The sequence below is a fragment of the Balaenoptera borealis genome, assembly GCF_965194805.1.
Source record: "Balaenoptera borealis genome assembly, chromosome: 19".
Classification (NCBI taxonomy): Eukaryota; Metazoa; Chordata; class Mammalia; order Artiodactyla; family Balaenopteridae; genus Balaenoptera; species Balaenoptera borealis.
Window position 1 is genome coordinate 9,139,584 of NC_138878.1, and position 19,643 is coordinate 9,159,226.

At 46.4% G+C, this 19,643-nt stretch overlaps 1 protein-coding gene across 2 annotated transcripts in view; it reads right to left on the minus strand.

Annotated features, from left to right (window-relative positions):
* Positions 1-19,643, minus strand: part of VAT1L (vesicle amine transport 1 like) — a 150,550-nt gene that overhangs the window by 85,864 nt on the left and 45,043 nt on the right. The window lies entirely within an intron of this gene.

The window sequence follows — 19,643 nt, forward strand, 5'->3', positions numbered from 1 at the left end:
CTGCAGCAGTGACTCTTAGGCACGTCTGACTTGTCCTCAGAGGCCAAACGTGCTTCCACAGCCAGCCAGGAGCCCTAAGTAAGCAACCTTCAGCACGTTGAGCGCAGAAAAGGTATGGTGTGGCTGACAGCATCTGCTACAGGGGGTGTTAAATGAGGCAACAAGTAACACAGGTCCAGCACCTGGCACAAAACACGACACTTAATAGGTAATCAATCTTAATCATCTGTACCCCTTATTGGCTTATTACACCCAGGGCTGAGATGTCCAGGCGTATAAAGAAAATGCCAGTGCATGAGGTTTAAATCTCGAATGGTCCAAGAGAAATCACAGATGTAGTTAGGAATGGTTAATCTTCCCATATCCTTTTTCAATATCGTTGGAAGTTTAAGTCATTGGACAAAATACTGTGATCATGTGCATTCAGAAACCTTCCAGTAAAACCCAATTTGCTGCTAATTAAGATGCATCCTAAAACCAAGTACTGTCTCTTTCCAGTGTTCCATCTACCATCTTAAGAAGGCAGAAATTATTAAGGAGGGAAATTATTCTACCAAAGGCATCTGTGATATGAATTACAGCCTCTCACTTTATTTACATGTCTTCATGTTGGTGGACTCAATCAGGTTAGAAGGTCAATTTGTGGAAATGTGATTTTTTCCCAGCATTTGCTATTAGAGGCAACATTGAGAGAATCAGAGAATGTCAGAGTTGGAAGATCATCCAATTACCCCCTCCTTATTGTTTTATAGACCAGGGAGAGGGGACTCTGAAAGGTTAAGGTAACCCAATTCTTCAGAGGCAGACCTGAGATTCAAAGCAAGGTCTCCTGACTTCCAGCTACTGCCATTTTCTATTATGCCACGCATGCTGTCTACTTATTTTGGCATTTAAAGCTAAGCAGACTTTTAAGTTGCTACCTAAAATAGACACATTACTGACACGCTCACTTGGAGGTCAATGTTTCAGAACACGGGCGTGAACCTGAGACTCCAGAGAGGCTACAGTTCTCTATTCTAAGAAGAGCTTTGGTATTTGGTTAAATTTTTTATCCCCTGATTTTAAAGAACAAAAAAGGGACTCTCCTTCCTAGTGAGTCTAAATATCAGCAACCACCATGACGATCCTCAAAAATTCAACAGGGCTTGAGCCAACCTTGTTAGTTCTGGCATGGGAGCTTAGAACTGGTTCTCATAGCCATGTGGCCCCTCCTCTGTCCTTAAGCAAGCCTGACATTTATCCACTCAACTCCTTTTCACATTCCTACTATGTGCTACCTCATCACACTGTGCTATAGATGCTGGAGCAGCCGAGATGCCTGATACACCTTAATCTCTATCTCTAGTCCCACCGAGTCCCAGACTTGTGTATTGAAGTACCATTTTGGCATCTGTCTTCACCTGGCTCTCCAGAAACCACACATCAAATTCAACTCATCCAAAACATAACTCATGGCTATCTCCAAATGAGTTACTCCTCATATTAGCTTGCTAGGGCTGCCAGAACAAAGTACCGCAAACTGGGCAGCTTAAAAAACAGAACTTTATTGTTTCACAGTTCTGGAGGCTAGAGGTCTGAAATCAAGGTATCAGCAGGGTTGGCTCCTTCTCATGGCTGTGAGGGAGGGACCTATCTGATCCAGGCATCCCTCCCTGGCTTGTAGGTGGTGGTCTTCTCCCGGGGTCTCTTCGCATTGGTCTTTCCTCTATGCCAATCTGTGTCCACATTTCCCATTCTTGTAAGGACACCAGTTATATTGGATTAGCGCTCACCCTCATGACCTTATTTAACTTGACCTCTGTGAAGACCCTACCTCCAAATAAGGGCCTATTTTGAGGTGCTGGGGTTTAGGATTTCACCTTATGAATTGGATGAGGGTGGGGGGACACAATTCAACCCATAACACTCCTCTCACTGCATTTGCTGCCTCAGTGGATGCAACTGCACCACTCACTCATCGCTAAAGCCAGGAATCTGGGGGTCATCCTGGACCCCTCTTCCTCCCTCGCCCCACATCCAGTTAGCACCTTTGTTGTTTCCACTCAACATCTCTTGGGACTGTCACTTCCTCCCCTGGATTATGACAACACCTTTCTAACCGGCCTGGCTGTTTCCACGTGCACTTCAGAGTGATTTTTCTCAAACACAACACTGAGCATTTCATTATATGTTTCAAAGCTTCCCAATGCCTGTCATGGCCTTCAGAATGAAATGCACACCCTTTCCTTGACCGCACAAGGCCAGCCCTCTGGGATCTGACCCAGTCTGCCGCACTAACATGATTGCCCTCCACTTTTCCAATATCCACTCCCTAACTACACACAGATGTCAGCCATCACTGACATTGGCCATGACCCTCATCCCATAGCATTCTCAGAATGAGCCTTCAACCTTATTTTACTGAGGAAGGAGCTGAGGTTTACGGAGGTTAGGGACCTGGGCCAAGGTCATTAGGGTACGATGTGGTAGACCTTGATGTGCTGTCCTCACCAGCTGAGTGACCTTGAGTAAAGCATCAGCTCCTCTGATCACTTGTCTTAATATGCATTATATACAATACTATATAAACACGAAGATTGTTGTGGGATTATATGACATTATGCATCCACGGGCTTGGAATAGTGAATGTTTAATAAATACTTGCTATCATTACTACTGGGACTCCTATTACTATTTATCTGCACGTTATTATGGTTACATCAGCAGTGGAAGCATATCCACCACCTACTCTCCAGAACATCTCATGCTATTTTGCATCAGTGCTGGTTTTCCCACACACCTTCCCCTTCCTGTCATGGCCTGGCCTTGCAGTGTCTTCTGCAGATCACAGCCACTCCCCGAGGCATATCGTCTTCTAGAAACCTTTCCCAGCATCCCAGGCAGAGTCTCTTGCCTCTTCTTGTACCACCATTGACCTTCCTCCAGGACAGTGGCCACCACGGCCTTCTGGGGCTGCTCCCTGACCCATCTGTGAGCTCCATGGGGTCAGGGATGGTGCCGCATGTGGCTCCAGACCCCAGTGCCCAGGGCAGAGCCTGGCACAGAGCAGGTGTTTGGTAAAACTTGTTGAATAGATGCATGAGAAATGAGAGGGGTTTGATGTAATGGGGAAGCCCCTCGTCATTTTGCAGACTTCTACGTTCTTTAGCTTTGCAGAGTGGGAATAAAGCATAGGTTTAATGAGCATATCTAGTCTCTGGCCCAAGCAGAATTTTACCATTTCCGTTTTAAAGAGAAAGATACTTGTGGTAGTAAAATGAAATGATATAAGTAACTGGGTTACTTACATATTTAAATTATTATGTAATATATATGAACATTATATGTGATATATAATACATAAATGTATCATATATTATAATTATAGTTGGCCCTCCGTATCCATGGATTCTGCATCCGTGGAGTCAACCAACCATGGTTCGAAAATATTCAGGAAAAAAAAAAATTCCAGAACGTTCCCTAAAGCAAAACTTTAATTTGCCACATGCTGGCAACTATTTATGTAGAATTTACATTGTATTAGGTATTATAAGTAATCTTGAGATGATTTAAAGTATACGGGAGGATGTGCATAGGTTGTATGTAAATACTACACCAAGGACTTAAGCATCCTTGGATTTTGGTATCTGTGGGGGGAAGGGGGTGGTCTTGGGTACCACCACCCTGTGGGTACCAAGGGACAACTGTATATATAATTAGAACAATTATGTATATATAATTAGAGTAACCTATGATATGCATTATATGTATATATGTACAATTAGTATTATATATGCATATCTAATAAGTAATACCTAGCATATAATATTCCATTCGTACTATATAATTAGGATAATAATAAATTAATATGATTATTATATGTGCCTATGTAATATACATGCACATATAATTAGCATAATATACAAGTAGTATATGTAATATTATATCATAACTTGTATTATTATATAAATAATGATGGGTAGTAAACCCAAGTTCAGCGCATATCTAGTTACAGCATCCCTACCCCCTCTTTTAGCTCTTAAATAATTCACTCAGGCAATGAGAGGCCCTTGCAAGATCCTCAATGATTTTCTAAAGTAAATAATGCTCAGCATTCTGTATTTAAGCAGAAAAGTGCTGTCCCTCACGTTTATAGAAAATCTGTACCCTCCGTTCTCCAAGTCCCAAGGTGAATGAAAGATCAGCATCTAATTTATCCTCATTTCTCCCACGTGCCTAGCAAATAGCATGGACTCAGTAAATACTTGTGGAAGACGGAGTGAATTTTCAATAAAAAGGATTCTGCAATTTACCTGCAGACCCAGAACATAAAATGAACAAGACAATCCAGTCTCCCAGCAACAGCACTAAATGGAGATTTGCATGTACTTGCTTTTAATTGATTTTCCCTTCCCTCTGTAGACTGTAAGAGCTCGGCAGCAAGCCTCTCCCTCCCTTCCCTGCGGCTATCAGTGCAGCAGTAACAGCGTCTGTGGTTCCTGCCTCTCACCGTGTGCCAGGTACTGGGCGAAAGTGCTTCCTTACACCCTTAAACCACTTTTACAATACATTTTTTTTGTTTCCCTTTTATACCTGAAAATGGGGATTCAGAGAGGGAAAGGAACCTGTCCAAGGTTATGTACCTTGTAAGTGATAAACCTGGGGTCAGACCAGCTGTTCCTGACTCCACAGCCACTCTGCTATTAGTCTTTTTGTCCATCCCACTAAGCACTCAGGTTGCTGACATAGAAATCTTAGAGAAAACCAAGCGTCCTTGACATCGGTGTGGAAGGCTTCATTGATCCACTCCAGATAGCTTTGTCTCAGGTTTAGATGGGTGAACAAATTTCAACCAGCTCAGTCCTAATTCCAGGGCTGTTGGGGTCCCCTCAAGCAGAGCACAGACAGTAGGAAATCCAGGGCCAATAGTTAGAAGGGAGTTGTTTTGGGGGGGTCCCTGAAATTTGACTCTTATCAACAGACTGGCAATTCAAAGCAAGATCCTATTCCAGAAAAGCTGGGCACAGTAGACAAACAACTAGAGGAGCAGATACATTTATATAAAAGACTTAGTACACTGTCTGGTACATACTCAGTACTCATTAACTGGCAGGTTTTAACACAACTGCTCTGGAATTAGGACTGAGACTGGTCAAAATTCTGGTTACCCACTAAGTGGGAATTTAGGATAGATGCTCCTATCAGGGCACTGAGATTCAGGATTCAGCATCAGAGACTCAAGTAAACAGGAGACAAAGAAAGGATGGCTTAAAAGGGCCTCTGTGGGACCTCCCCGGTGGTCCAGCGGTTGGGACTCCGTGTTCCCAATGCAGGGGCCTGGGTTCCATCCCTGGTCAGGGAACTAGATCCTGCATGCATGCCACAACTAAGATCCCACGTGCTGCATCTAAGACCCGGAGCAGCCAAATAAATAAATAAATATTAAAAAAAAAAAAAAAGGACCTCTATGATACAGATATTCTCTACCTCCTCAGCCTTGTTTCTCATCATATACCAGAACTCTAGCTTTGGAAGGACTGAGCATATGGAAAAATGCTTAGTCCTTCCAAAATGCTACCCCCTCTCACCACAGGACATTTGCACACATGCAGGTCTCAATGCCTGCAGCCCTCTCCCTTGTCTTTTCTCTTGGTTGATTCCTAGTCATCCTTGTCATCTCAGCCTCTCTGTCACTTCATTGTCATTCATTCCATCACTATAGGGCTATTTCATGACTGCCGCAAATAGAGTAGACACTGAGAGGTCCTGGAATGATAAAGGTGAACAAGTTATAGACAGTCCCTGTCATTTTGGAGCTTGCATTCCCCTAGAGACAACAGATATTTAGAAAATAAATATACTCTTAAAAGTACAGTCATACACCTAAACCAAGAGGGCGAGAACGCCAATTCCAACCACTGAACCACTGGGATAAGACCCCATTGGTGCGCTGCAGTCTTGCAAATATGCAGAAAATAAGGGGCATGCACTCAAGTGCATGTGGACGATGCGTTAGGGAGAGAGACTAGATGAAACGGGAACTTGAACTTGATGATCCCCGTGGTGGCTCCAGTTCCATGTTTTCTAGGTCACATGGGCTGGTTCTTAGCTGGTCTAAAGAAAATCTTTTTGAAAAGCCTCCCAAAGAGAATGAGAGTTTACACATTATCCTACATTTAGTGAAAAATGGAATTTTCGATTGCGAACTTGACCATTTCCGAAATCACTTATAAAACAGGATTAGGTTTACCTCTCCCAAGAGCTGTTTTCACATTAAACAGCTCCTGGAAACCACAAACCATTCTAGCAGTCAAAGAATGTAAGAGAATGAGCTTGGGGCTATCTAGAGAAGATGCCTGGAGGAAATGGTGAGGTCAGGTTGTTTTCCTCCAAAGAACTGTCAGTTTACTTTTTCATCTTCATCAAGGCAGAGAGGCCCTTGGACTAGGAGAGAGAAATGAATGTTATCACAAAATCTAGTACATTGGATACCTGAGCCCTCCGTATGCTTTTCGTATGACAATACAAACTCCCACGCTGGGATTCAGACACAGGTTTAGAAATTTTTCCTTTTCCCCAGATCAGTGCTGTCATTTGCCTGCTCAACAATTCAGTTGACTAAGTTGTTGTAAGAGGGGGAAGTTCACATCCCGCTGTGTGGGCCGATCCATGTGACCCACCATCAAAGGCAGCAAAGAACATTCTATGTTTTCCCCTAGCACACTCTCAGAATCAGTCAGCTCCTCTTTCTCTTTATCTCGTTTGTCGCTGCACAACTCTTGAGCCACGCATGACACTCTGTGTCACATGCATGTGCTGAGACTCTCCACAGTGAGAAGCTTCAGGGGACGGTGACTGAGGGAGGAGAGGGAGAAGGAGGAAAAAAGTGAAGATTGATTGAGACTGGCATTTTTCAATTGCTCAAGGTGTAAATGTGGAATTTTTTTTTTTTTTAATCCAAAAAAGCCGTAGACACATTTTTGGGGAAGCCTTGGCAGATAATATCTTTCATTGATTGATTTTATCTATCATACAGCTCAGTGCTTCTCCATATGAGCTGCCAGCACCAGCAGCGTCACCTCCTCTGGAGGCTTGTTAGACGTGCCGGTTCTCAGGCCCCAGCCCAGACCTGAAGAATCAGAACCTCTGGGGGTGGAGCCAAGCCTTCCGGCAGATCCTGATGCAGCTCGAGCTGAGAAACCACTGATGCAGTGCACCCTTCATGGCGCCGCTCCACTCCCCGTGATGCAGAGGCTGAGGCCCCTGGGATGCTCAGAATATCTTAACATCACATGTTTTATTTCAAACCAGGGTGGGGTCTGGTTATTAGTATATACTTTATAAGCTCCCTGGGTAATTCTAATGTGCAGCCTCTTGCTGAGAGCCAGCGCTCTAAAAGTTTCCTTCTTCTCATTTGGTCAGTTATGGCCTTGACCATAATCCACTTCCTCCTTTCTGCGTCGAGGTTGGCATCAGAGCCTGTGGGTTTAGTATGTGGGATCCCGTAGGTGAGGGTATGACTAACAGTCTTCTGTGAGTCGGAGATGCAGGAAGAGAAAATAATCCCCCACCCTATTAGCAGGGTCTGAAGCTCTGGATGCCTGGAGACGTTCAGCCTCCCTGCTCCCAGGGCCTCGGCGAGGCTGCTGAACACCCAGGTTTCCCAGCCGCTCACTGCTCTGCCCATCAGTTGTCTGCAAGGTGAATATTTAAACTTCTCCTCCGCTCAGGCTGCACCAAGCTCACTGCAGAGGCTCTCAGGTGAGAAGCAGTAGGGCTAGGTGGTGAAGAGTATAGATTTATCGGATACGATGTCATCTGCACAGAACTTCCTGTGTGCTGGGCGGGGTCCTCCATGCTCTGCAAACACCAGCTCATTCGATCTGCATCCTGACCTCCACGAAGAGGGTACTATGTCATCCTTGTTTTCCAGAAGAATGAACTGAGGCACAGAGAAGTTATGTAACCGCCCAAAGTCATACAGCAACAACAGAAACTAGATTTGAAACAACATCCCCTGGCTCTAGGGTCCACAATCTTAACCACTGCCCCAAGCTACAGAACAGTAGAGGGTCTGGAGACTAAGAGGAGAGAAGGAAGGGGAGCCATCTCTTACTGGCCAGTTGCTCTTTGTCAAGCACTGTGCCAGACACCTTACATATATCTCATTTTATCCTGCCAACATCATACTCCCATCATGAAGACAGGCTCAGAAATGAAGGCTCAGAAAGATCAAGGTTATCCTGCTGGTCATTGGAAACCGAGGCTCAGAAAAGCTAAGTACTAGCAGCGGGAACTGATGGGATTTAAACCCGAGTCTCCTTGTCACTAAGCCCAAGTTCTCTGTTCTGACATCAAAACAATTAAATAGAAATGAGACCCATCCGAGGTTGTAGAGCAAGCTACAGCTCTCAGATCCCAGACCACTTATGTCCTGGAGCTGCCACGTAAGCTGGCTGAGTGGCAGATTCTTCTTCTCTAAGTCAGGGATGATAACGTCTACTCCACAAGGTCAAAGAGGTCAAATGTGGGTCAAAGGAGGTAACACATGTGATGTTTCACCAGAGAAGACTCAGAGCAGGTGCTCAATAAGCAGGCTTCCAAAGCCACCTCTTCCAGGAAGCTTTCCTGGATATCCCCAGAGGAGTTAATATCTCCTGCTTTGCCCTAAAACCCACACATATCATTTCTCAACCATCTTTCACGCCGTACTATGGTTCTTCTTCTCTCCTCTCTCCTCTTCCCTCCTCTTCCTCCTTCTCCATCTCTCTCTCCTCCTTTTTTAAAAATCTCTTTCTTTTGTGTCTCCCACTAGCCTGTCAACTCCTTAAGGGGAGAACCACATCTTATTTGCCTTTATCCACAGCAGTGGGTCCCCCTACGTAGGTCTCAGTAGCTGTGTGTTGAATGGATGAAGTAGCAGAAATGACAGAAGTTTGATGAGCAAAGAGCAAGGTAGTCAAAGAGGACTCACAGTGTCCGAGGGCGACTGAGGGCCGGGACTGGGCACGTGTGCCCTTTCTAGAAGGGGAGGCTTGGAAGGAAGGTCCAGCAGCTTCTTTGCTTTATCCCTTGCTTGGATGCAGACAAGGTCTGCCCCACATTCCTTGGGCAGTTACAACCTTACATCAGTGATGGGGAGGGGGCGGGAAATGTATGTGCTCACCAAGAGTAAATATTTTCTTGTTTTTCCCTTCCACTATAGACACGGAGCGGGGAGAAGGGTAAGATGTGGGTAATAACCAAGGGAAGAATATAGAAAGAATGTTGGGATGAATCAGGTTTGGGCATAGAAATATATTTCTCAAAGAGCCCCCAGAGACTAATTACAGTTAGATGGTGGTACTGGGTCCTCCTAAGGCAGTTTGCAGGCGCTCCCAAGCTGGGCTGGGGTGGGTGTCTGCCCTGCTTTTGCCCCTCCCACCCATGCAACCTACTGGCAGAGTCCTGCTCCCAAGAATCTGGTCACCTGGGGGGACAGAGGGACATGTTCATGAAGGGATTTGGCCAGAATGAGTCCCATGGCCCAACATGAGCCCAGCTCCCCACTTGGTGCCTAAAACACTTGGTCTCAGCACAGCTGGGTTTCCTAAGGACAGGTCATCATCGAGCACGACAGGCAGCTTTGGGACAGAGGCTGGGAGGGAGGTGACTTTCGCATTCCCGAAGTTTCTCCTAGGACATGGTCCCGTGAGCACTGGGGCCTCCTGGGGTGCCGGACCGGTGACAACTCCGCCTTCCGCTCTGGCCCAGAGGGTAGACAGTCTGGTTTCACTGCATGGAATGTGTGAGGGTCAGACAACATGGCGCATTTTTGTTGGAGAGGCAGCTCCAAGACAGGGGCGGGAGAGAAGCTCAGGTGGGGTCTTAGGAAATAGCCTGTAGGGGACCCCTCTTTCAGAAGGCCAGAGCAGCCTGGCCCCAACAGAGCCTTGGACAGACAGGAGTAGAAAAACTGAGTCCTGACCCTCCTTCCACCATTTCAGCCTTCATACCTTGAGTTGCTCATATGAACAGGAAGGGCCTGTTCATATGAACAGAACGCAGCATCTCTGGGGGTCCCACACAAGACAGCTCAACATACAGGGAGAGGAGAATATGGACTTTCTATAAAGATCGAGGTGTGGCTGATACAGAAAAAGGCTGTACGTACTCAGTGAATACATCTTGATGCGTTTTAAGCTAAGTATACACCCATGAATGCATCGCCATAAACTCAACCATCACCTCTAAAGTTTCTTCCTTCCCTCTTTTTTTTTTTATTTTTTGGTGATGAAATTTGACATAAATCTTCCCTCTTCATAAGTTTGTAAGTATTGTTAGCTCTGGGCACTATGCTGTACAGTGGATCTGGAGGACTTAATCATCCTGTATAACTAAACTCTGCCCCTTTGACTAGCACCTCCCCCATTCTCCACCCTGCCCCCAGCCCCTTGTAACCACCATCCTACTCTCTGCTTCTATTGAGTTTGACTATTTTAGATTCCTGATAGAAGTGGGATCAGGCAGTGTTTGTTCTTCTGTGTCTGGCTTATTTTACTTAGTGTACTGTCCTCCAAGTTCATCCATGTTGTAGCAAAGGGCAGGATTTCCTTCTCTTTTTTTAAGGCAGAATATTTCATCACCTATATACCACATTCTGTTCAGCCATTCGCTTGTCAATGGACATTTAGGTTGTTTCGATGTCTTGGCTATTGTGAGTAATGCTGCAGTGAACATAGGGGTGCAGATATCTCCTCAAGATCTTGATTTCAATTCATTTATGTATACCCAGAAGTGCGATTGCTAGATCATATGGTAGTGAAATTTTTAACTTTTTGAGGAAACTCCATACGTTTTCCACAGCGGCTACACCAATTTACATTCCCACCAACAGTGTACAAGGATTCCCTTTTCTCCACCTTCTTTATTTTTTTAATTTTTATTTATTTATTTATTTACTTTTTGGCTGCATTGGGTCTTCGTTGCTACGCATGGGCTTTCTCTAGTTGCGGCGAGCGGGGGCTACTCTTCATTGTGGTGCACGGGCTTCTCATTGTGGTGGCTACTCTTGTTGTGGAGCATGGGCTCTAGGCGTGCAGGCTTCAGTAGTTGTGGCACACGGGCTCAGTAGTTGTGGCTTGCAGGCTCTAGAGCACAGGCTCAGTAGCTGTGGCGCACGGGCTTAGCTGCTCCGTGGCATGTGGGATCTTCCCAGACCAGGGATCAAACCTGTGTCGCTTGCACTGGCAGGCGGATTCTTAACCACTGTGCCACCAGGGAAGCCCCTCTCCACCTTCTTGCCAACACTCGTTATCTTTTGTCTTTTTGATAATAACCATCCAACAGGTGTGAGGTCCTATCTCATTGTGGTTTTGATTTGAATTTCCCTGATGGTCAGTGATGTTGAGCATCTTTTGAGTCGGGCAAACCTGAATTGGAAACCTCGCTACCCCACGGATGGGCTGTGTGACTTTGGAAAGATATTTCACCTCTCTGCATCTCAGTGGTCTCATTTATAAAATGGAGAAAGGGCTAAGGACGCCCAAGTGTTGAAGTTCACATGCTGACAGACTAGAGTACTCAGTCCAGTGCCAGGCAGAGAGCAGAAGCCCAGTAAATTTTAGGGCCCTTCTGCAAGTCTTACCCTCAAGAACGCGCATGCTGTGTTATGAACTTCCGCCTCCTGGTTCCAGGTCAAGCAGCTTTAACCCAGGTGCTCTGGGACTTAAGGATTGTCAACTGCGGGGCAGGGAGCCGAGGTGGAAGGGTTCAATTCAGGGTCACCACTCCCCTCTCCCCTACCTCCCCGCAGGCACAGCTGTGAGCCTTGGCAACCAGAGTGTGGGCATGTGTATTGTAAATATTTTAAGTTTTCTCTCTATTATATGATGTTTTGACATCTTAAGAGCCTTTCTGGCTGGGGAGAGACAGCCCCTCCCTGGGCTCACCAATTCAGTAACAAAGGGCTCCCCCCCCCCCCCCCCCCCCCCGGCAGCGACTGGCAGTCTTTGACGCACGAACTAACTAATCCAGAGCCCTCCCTCCTGCATCTGGTTCGTTCACTCCTGGAGGCAACACCCCTCTGCCTTATCCCTCCCAGGGCCGGGTACCAGGCTTGTAGAGACGGTCCCTGTAGCCCAACCGCCACTGAAATTATTCAGAATAGCCAGTCCTCAGCTGTCCGCCCTGCCCTGCCTTGCCTTTCCCACAGAAACCCCAATAAAGGTTAGAGCCTAAGTAACCCCCCCCCAACTCCTGTCTTCTGCCTCCTGAGCACCCTGGTATCTTTCCCAGGTGGCCCTACGTGGTGTGCCTCCTGCCTCTAGGGCTGGAGAGTATAACACCCTTTGTTTCCCTGAGCCTTCCTCTGTCCCCTCCTGAGGCCGCATCTGACTAACCATCTTGTAAAAGAACACAAAACAGCATCCCTCGCTTTTGCCCCAGGGGTTGAGTGCTTTTGTGCAGCGTACAGCCCGCCCAATTGCACATGGTAACTCTGCTAACCAGCCCTCGTGGGAATCATACTCAGTCTGTGTCTTTCATCGGGACTATTTTCCAACAGAGACCACGGGGGGCCACAGAACAAGCCAGAGCCCAGAGCCTCCCACACTGCCTGAGAACTGGACTCCAGGAACCCCGTGGCCGGAATCCTGGCCAGGGAGCCAGTCCAGGTTACCAGATGGCAAAGTCCCCTTCTCAGGGGCTCTCAATCAGGGTGGGTCAGAGCCACTTCCAGGCTGGCTGCCTTCCATGCGGTGAATCTGGGTACATTTCCTGGATGATTACTTTTGCACAGTGGGATGCCGGATTCACGTTTCCAGCCAAATTACAATTTGTACTCACATTTCGGAGCTGTGGTTTTGATAAATGCATCTATTTCAACCAAAAACTTGTTAGGTAGGCTGAGCGTATAATTTATCGTCTAAATTGGGATATTCTTTGAGAGCGGGGGGTGGGATGCTATTATTAACTTTGCGCACTCAACACGCATAAAGTAGAAGCGCCCTCAGCAGGTTGAGCGCCCACACCTATTATTGTGTGGCCACCCTAATATCAGGTCAAGGAAAGGAACAAATAAGGTGGCTGGGAGAGGAGGGCAAAGGTATAGGCATCCGTGAGACTTGGATGTTGACCCTTGATCTACCACTCACCACCTGGGGGGCCGTAGCCCAATTATCCTCAACTGACGGCCTGATCTCTAAAGTTGGGATGACAATACCTACCTATATGTGCTAAGCAGACAGAGAGAGAGAAAGCTGTGCATGGGGTCCAGCACAAAGCAGGGGCTTAGGCAGTGAATGCTCACTTGCTTGCCCATCTCCTGCATTGTCTGCACCACGACCGTGGGGACTTGTGAAACCAGCGTGTAGCGGCGCCTGGCAGGCAGTAAGTCTCCCTGCTTGGGATGAGGATTCTCACAGCTCAGCGGTCTGGCTTCGTGCCCTTTTCTGAGTGTCCCTGTTTGTTGAAGGCGCCTCATTAATCAGGCCTCTTGACAGAACCAAGAGCCTGACCTTGCTTTCAGCACCCTTCGGATATGATCGACAACTTCATAGGAAAGCCCCTGCCCTGGCTTCAAAACACTCAGACTCTCAAATCCCTGCTCCCCCTGCCAGCTCTCAGGGATCAGACATCTGGACTCTTTCTGTGCTTTCAGATCCCTCGGCTGAGGTTCTGAACCAGGCTGTGGTGCAGAGCCCATCACAGCTGGAGGGTGGCACCCGATGCTTCATATTCAGTCCTGTAGGGAGCAGAAGTGGGGCGTCTCCAGAGGAGAATTCCCACGGGGATGTGTAGCCCTGGCTGCTGGACCTTTTCTACCTCTCCGCCCTCAGACCTGCTCTCTTTAAAGAGCAGCTCACTTCCCAAATCTTTGTCCTGCGTTTCAAAGATCACTGACTTTCTTTGTAAAGGCAACAAGTGCACAGTTATTTCACTCTTAATATTGTTTATCAAGCCATCTCCCTTGGTTAGACACTGACACCACCAGCTCCAACACCATGCCTTGAATCACCTCTTTATCTGGAGCCCCCGGCACAGCAACAGGCATGCAGAAAGTGTTCATAAAACGTGGGAATGAATGAATGAATGAATGAATGAAAATCTCTTCGCATTATTTTTCCTCCTTTGACACATCTCAGTAAGGGAAATACCCTGTTCCTTTCGTGGTATCCTTTTCACTGCCCCATAAATTTTACATGTTTATTTATTGTTCTATGCAGTGAAAATGTATGTGCCATGGACATAAATCAATGCCATGCACAGAAATCAGTGTGGTTTGTGCACATTTACTTCGTGCCACATGCTGTGCTGGGTTCTAGGAATCCTAAGTGACAGGTTCTGGACACAGGTCACCTGTGGGGTACCCCTGAGCACACTCACTAGCCGTCTGGAATTGGGCAAGTCCCATGAGTGCTCAGAACCCTAATCTCTCATGCGTGTGTGGTACTGGTGTCCTCCTCAAGGTGGGGGTGAGGAGTGAAGGCTGTGACCCTGTAAGGGGCTGGGCATCCTGTCTGGCACCAGCTAGTATGGTAGTTAAGGACTTCGTTTCCTATTTCTCCAGCATCTCCGACCAGGCAGCGGACACATGGTGGGTGGGACAAGAAAGCAGCAACCTGAGGAGCTTTGGAGACTTTAAGAGCTAAAAATCTTCTTGAATCATTCGCTCCATCCTCCTAGCTGGTGTAGAAAGCCTAACCCAGCTCCCTCCTGTATATTTCCAGGATGAAAACTAATGAAATGGAGACAGAGGTTCATTACCTCCCAAGTTAGCCCGTTCTATTTGGGGGCAACTATGATGGCTCTGAAGGGTTTATTTGTATTGTGCTCTGGGTGGTCCCCCTGTAGATTTTGCTCCTAGGAGGTATGACACGCTAAACAATACACTTGTGTGTCTCATACTCCTTATTACTACTCTGTTGAGAGTTCCAAGATTGCTCCCACATCCTGAGTGTTCTTTTTTCCAGCCCGACCATATTCAATCTGTTTAACACTTCTTTTTGGCAGATGAAACTATGGTCCAGTGGACAATGGCCTGTAGGGTGAAAATCCTCTTCAGTGTGGCAAAGTGGGACCATCTCCCTCCAGTTGAGCACCAGTGGTTCTAGATATTTCTGTGTTTGCAGCCTACTTTCATAAAACAGAATTTTGAGTAGCATACTTGAATGGATCAAAAAGATCAAGATAACACTAAAAAGGTAGGGAGGATGGCATGGCTGTTCACAACCACAGCATAGCAATATCTCATCATCTCCGTAAGGGCGGTGACGGTCATTCCACTGTTCCCTTGGTTTCACCACTTGACTCACGTGGCCTGATCAGGCTCTTTTCACGTGTATGCATGAGACAAATTTCTTGCATGGCCCAGTAAATAGGAGATCTTCCTTAGGCAACAGGTTCAATTTAAGCTTCTCCTCTCACTCACAGCAAGTCATATCGCGTGCTGTGATGAATTTCAGAGCTCTCTCATGTCCACACTCTGATGGATAGGCAGGATATGTATCCTCAGTTGTAGCAAAAGTCAACTTGTACACATGGGTGGGTCAATGCCAAGGTCTCAGGTGTGTCACTGGTCCAGCATTAGGGCAGCACCATTCAAGGGCTGCAGGTTTACACGTGAGAAGCCTGGGGGACAGAGGGAGCAGGGGACAGTTTGGCTTTTGGCTCCCTGCCTCCTCCCCAACACCCACTGCTTTTGGCCACTAAATATTTATAGGTTGCAGTCAACGCAAGAGCTCATACAGGTACACCACTCACAGGCCCAGAGCTTCCTAACCGCTTCCTCATTCCCAAAAAGCTCTGGAAAAGACCGGAGCTATTCTTTCCTGAAGCACAGCACAAACTGATCACATTAGTAAGCTCTCTCGACAGATGACAGAATGCAATCGCACGTTTTGCAGTGGAAGGGTCTACTCTAATCTTTACTAAGCTCTTTAAAAAATACATTACTATAAAGCAACACATGTTCGTGTCCCTTGTAAAGAATGAAATGGGGAAAATACAGAAAATGATAAACATGTCAACCATCATGCCATATCTCAGAGATAGACACTACATACTTCGGCTCCTTTTGTTCCAGTAGTTTTCTGACACGTATAGATCAATATTTGGTTGTCCACAGAACTGGAATCACACCAAATATACCACTCTGTACCCTGATTATTTTTTTTCTTTCTAAGCTTACATTGTGAGCACGTTCATGGGTTGTGAAACATTCTTTAACATCATTATTTCGAATGGTTGGGGAATATTCTATTGTGTGATATACTATAATTCCTTTTACCCAATCCCTATCTTAGAGGAAATTATAATGCTGTACTATTGTATGCCATATTTCACTGAACATCTTTGAGCGTAGATCTTTGACTGTAAGATTCAGGTGGCAGGGTCTAAATCTGTTTTATCTGCTACTGAGTATTTTGTGTCTAGCACATTGTTAGACAGACTGTAGATGCTCAATGTTTGAATACGGACTGGCCGCCTGTTTGACTATCTCCTTGATTATTTCTTTAGAAGACATTGCCAGTAGGTAGGGTTACATCCTGTATTTTATATGGCAACCCTACCAGTATAAATTATAAGGTCAAACAGCTTAGTATAGTTCTAAAGAGAAGATCTGGGAGGCAAAGCAGGAATTCCAGACTTTGTGGTCCACAGACTGATAAAGTAGAGCCTGCCGATGGTCGTTTTTGCTTTGAAGAATACATTTTGGTATTGGGAAATCAAACGTGGTTCCTGACTTAATAGCTTACAAGGTATCTTAAGTCATGACATGGTGTCTACGTGTGGTTCAAATTTGATAACATACTCATTTGTTAATTCCACATACTTAATAAATGTATCCTTCTCTGTGTAATTAAGAACCTCATTATCATTGCACAGATGCTGTCTGCCTGGAACAGGTGAAGTTCATCAATTTAATTTGATCAAACAATTGTCAAGCACCCACTCCACATGGACCCTGTGTTATGTGCTAGAAGCAGAGAGATGCCTAAGACCCACTCTGACCTCAAGAGCTAGACAGGAAGACCCGAGGACAATTGTACCATGCTAGTGTCTGGCATATGGAGGTGGGTGATGGGTGGATGGTTGGATGGATGGATGAATGGATGAATGCAGTCTGGTGAAGGCATTATCGGTAATACAATTGTGAACCATTCTTTAACATCATTATTTTGAATGGTTAGGAAATATTCACAATGTTGAGGGTGTAGAGATGAAAGGGCAAGAAAGGCTTCCAAAGGGAAGTGACATTTAAATGATGAATAGGAATTTTCCAGGAGGAGAAATAAGAGGAGCTAGCAAAGGCTGTGGGGTTGAAACGTGCGTGGTTGCAAGGGGAAGATGGACAGATGGGCATGGCTGGAGATGAAGTGGTGGGTGGGCAGGAAATGATGGGGAGGGATGCTTGAGTTCATCTTTGGCTGATCATGAATAACTTGTTCAGAAGGTTTGGGCTTCCCCCAAAGTACACCCTCGGATAAAGAGTTGTGTGCATATGGTTTATTTGGAAATTGACCCCAGGAAGTAAGATGAAGGAGTATGGTAGTTAAGTCAGGAGAGGAAGGAAACGGCTCACCGCAGTGACCAGCTGGAGCGCATCTCTAGCGGGGACCTTCTGAGAAACCATGTAGAACACACCTGATGATTCCCCCACCTAGGGGGAGGAAGCTCAGGTGTTTATCCCCCCAAGTCCTATCACTCACTTGTTGAGGGTGCTTCTGGGGGCGTTAACTCCCAGACACTTCCGCCTTGCCCCAAGCAAGGGCTAAGTTGCAAACCAGAAAAAATGACCTCAGGCAGAGAGCTGCAGGAACCCGCTGGCAGGAACTGGGACCATGCACTGACCTCGGGGATGGACGGGGTGGGCGTGGCTGGGCAGCAGGGGCGTCTGCCGCAAAGCCTAGTGGGCAGCAGGTTAGATCTCAGCGAGGCAACTCTGATTAGACAAGAATAATCCTCTTCCAATGAGTTAACACCATCAGCAATTCCTGCCTCGGGTGTTCGCTGTTTCCTAACGCCTGCAATGGATTTCTTTCTTGCTTTTCACATAATTACCACCTTGTTTCTGCTTAAATGTTACCCACTCGGTGAGGTCATCTTTGATGATTCAATCTGCAGTGTGTCTTCCTCCCTGTTTATTCTCTATGATAGCATCTTGATCCTTTCCACGTATATATCGTGTGATAGATATGCATATACATATATATGTATATGTATGTCTGTGTGTGTATATATATATAATATGTCTATACGTGCATATATTTGTTTGATCTTTGGCTATGTGCCTATCTCCCTTATTTGCCACTGTATTCTAGACATCTAGCATGCTGCCTGGCACATAGTACGTGCTCAATAAAGGTCTGTTGGGTGAAGGAATAGGGTCCCCCACCTGCCTCATGTCCTTTCTGGCAGAGGAAGTCTCCTCTCCTGTCTCCTCCCTTGCCCTGGGGCTGCGGGGCTGGGGAAGAGCCCTGAGCAGCATGGTGGGGGGGGCGGGGGGGTGGTTAGTGGCGGTAAAGCTGCCCTCTGCTTGGCCCTGGGAAGGGGAGTCCCAGTCTTGGCACTGAGCACGTAGCCACTTTCTCATCACGGGCATGGGCTCTAGAGAACAGGGCTCCTTTCAGTCACTTCTCTTGGGGCTTAAAATATTTGCCCTCCTTAATGCATTCCTGCCTAGATGCATCTCTTAATCATCTCAAATCCAGGAGTTCAGCCTCACTAGTGTAATTAGTTCCCTGAAAGGTTTAGAACTTTTTGTGGGAGAGCTCGGGGGCCCCTGGGAAGGAAGAATTGCCAGATAAAATCTGTATTTTGCTAAATCTGGCAACCCTACTGGGATTGACCTTGTGGTACGGCTCCGGAGAAGGGGGAGGAGCGTACCCACCCGTCTAAGCTGGCTGGGGGCATAGCACCACCACCTCCCCTGCCCGCCAGCGCCCCACAGGCTTCACTGCTGCCCTTCCACTGCCCAGCTGGCTTCTCAGCGGCCAGTGTGACCCCCATACACCGTTGAAAAAGACAGCTTGTAGCAAGGTCGCGTCAGTGTTCCAAAAATAGCTGAGTGGGCAGAAACCCTGAGCAGATGTCTCCCGCTGTCTCCTTCCTCGTTTCCTGACCTGCCTTCGTGCTTTAAAACACGGGCTTTGAGAAAGACCCATCTGGGCGTGAATTCTGTCTCCATCTTTGCCAACCACGTGGCTTTGGATTATGAGCTTCACTTCCACAAGCCTCCATGTCCTGAATCTCAAAATAGGTTGATGATAATGGTATATACTACACGGAGTTGTTGTAAGCACACGTAAAATAATGAGAGAGCAAGGTACTTGGCACCATGTTTTTAAAAAATTAAGCAACACATACATTCCCATGCTTAAATCCATATATATATATATATATTTCACAAAATTTGAAAAATTGGAATTTTACAATTAAATTTTAAAAAAATTGCTGCTAGGTATTATCTTAGACCTCATTCATCCATCAGTTTTATCTGTTCAAAGAGTTATGAATAAAATTCAAATAGTTGCGCCGAGAGGACGGAAAGGGGAAGAGTCTCGTGAAGCCAACATCACACACAGGCGGATCAGGGACCACATGATGGAACCCTGTCTTCCTTCCTCACTTGTCATTACCTACCCAGTACTTGCAACTCCATGCTTCCCTTGGGCTTTTGTGCC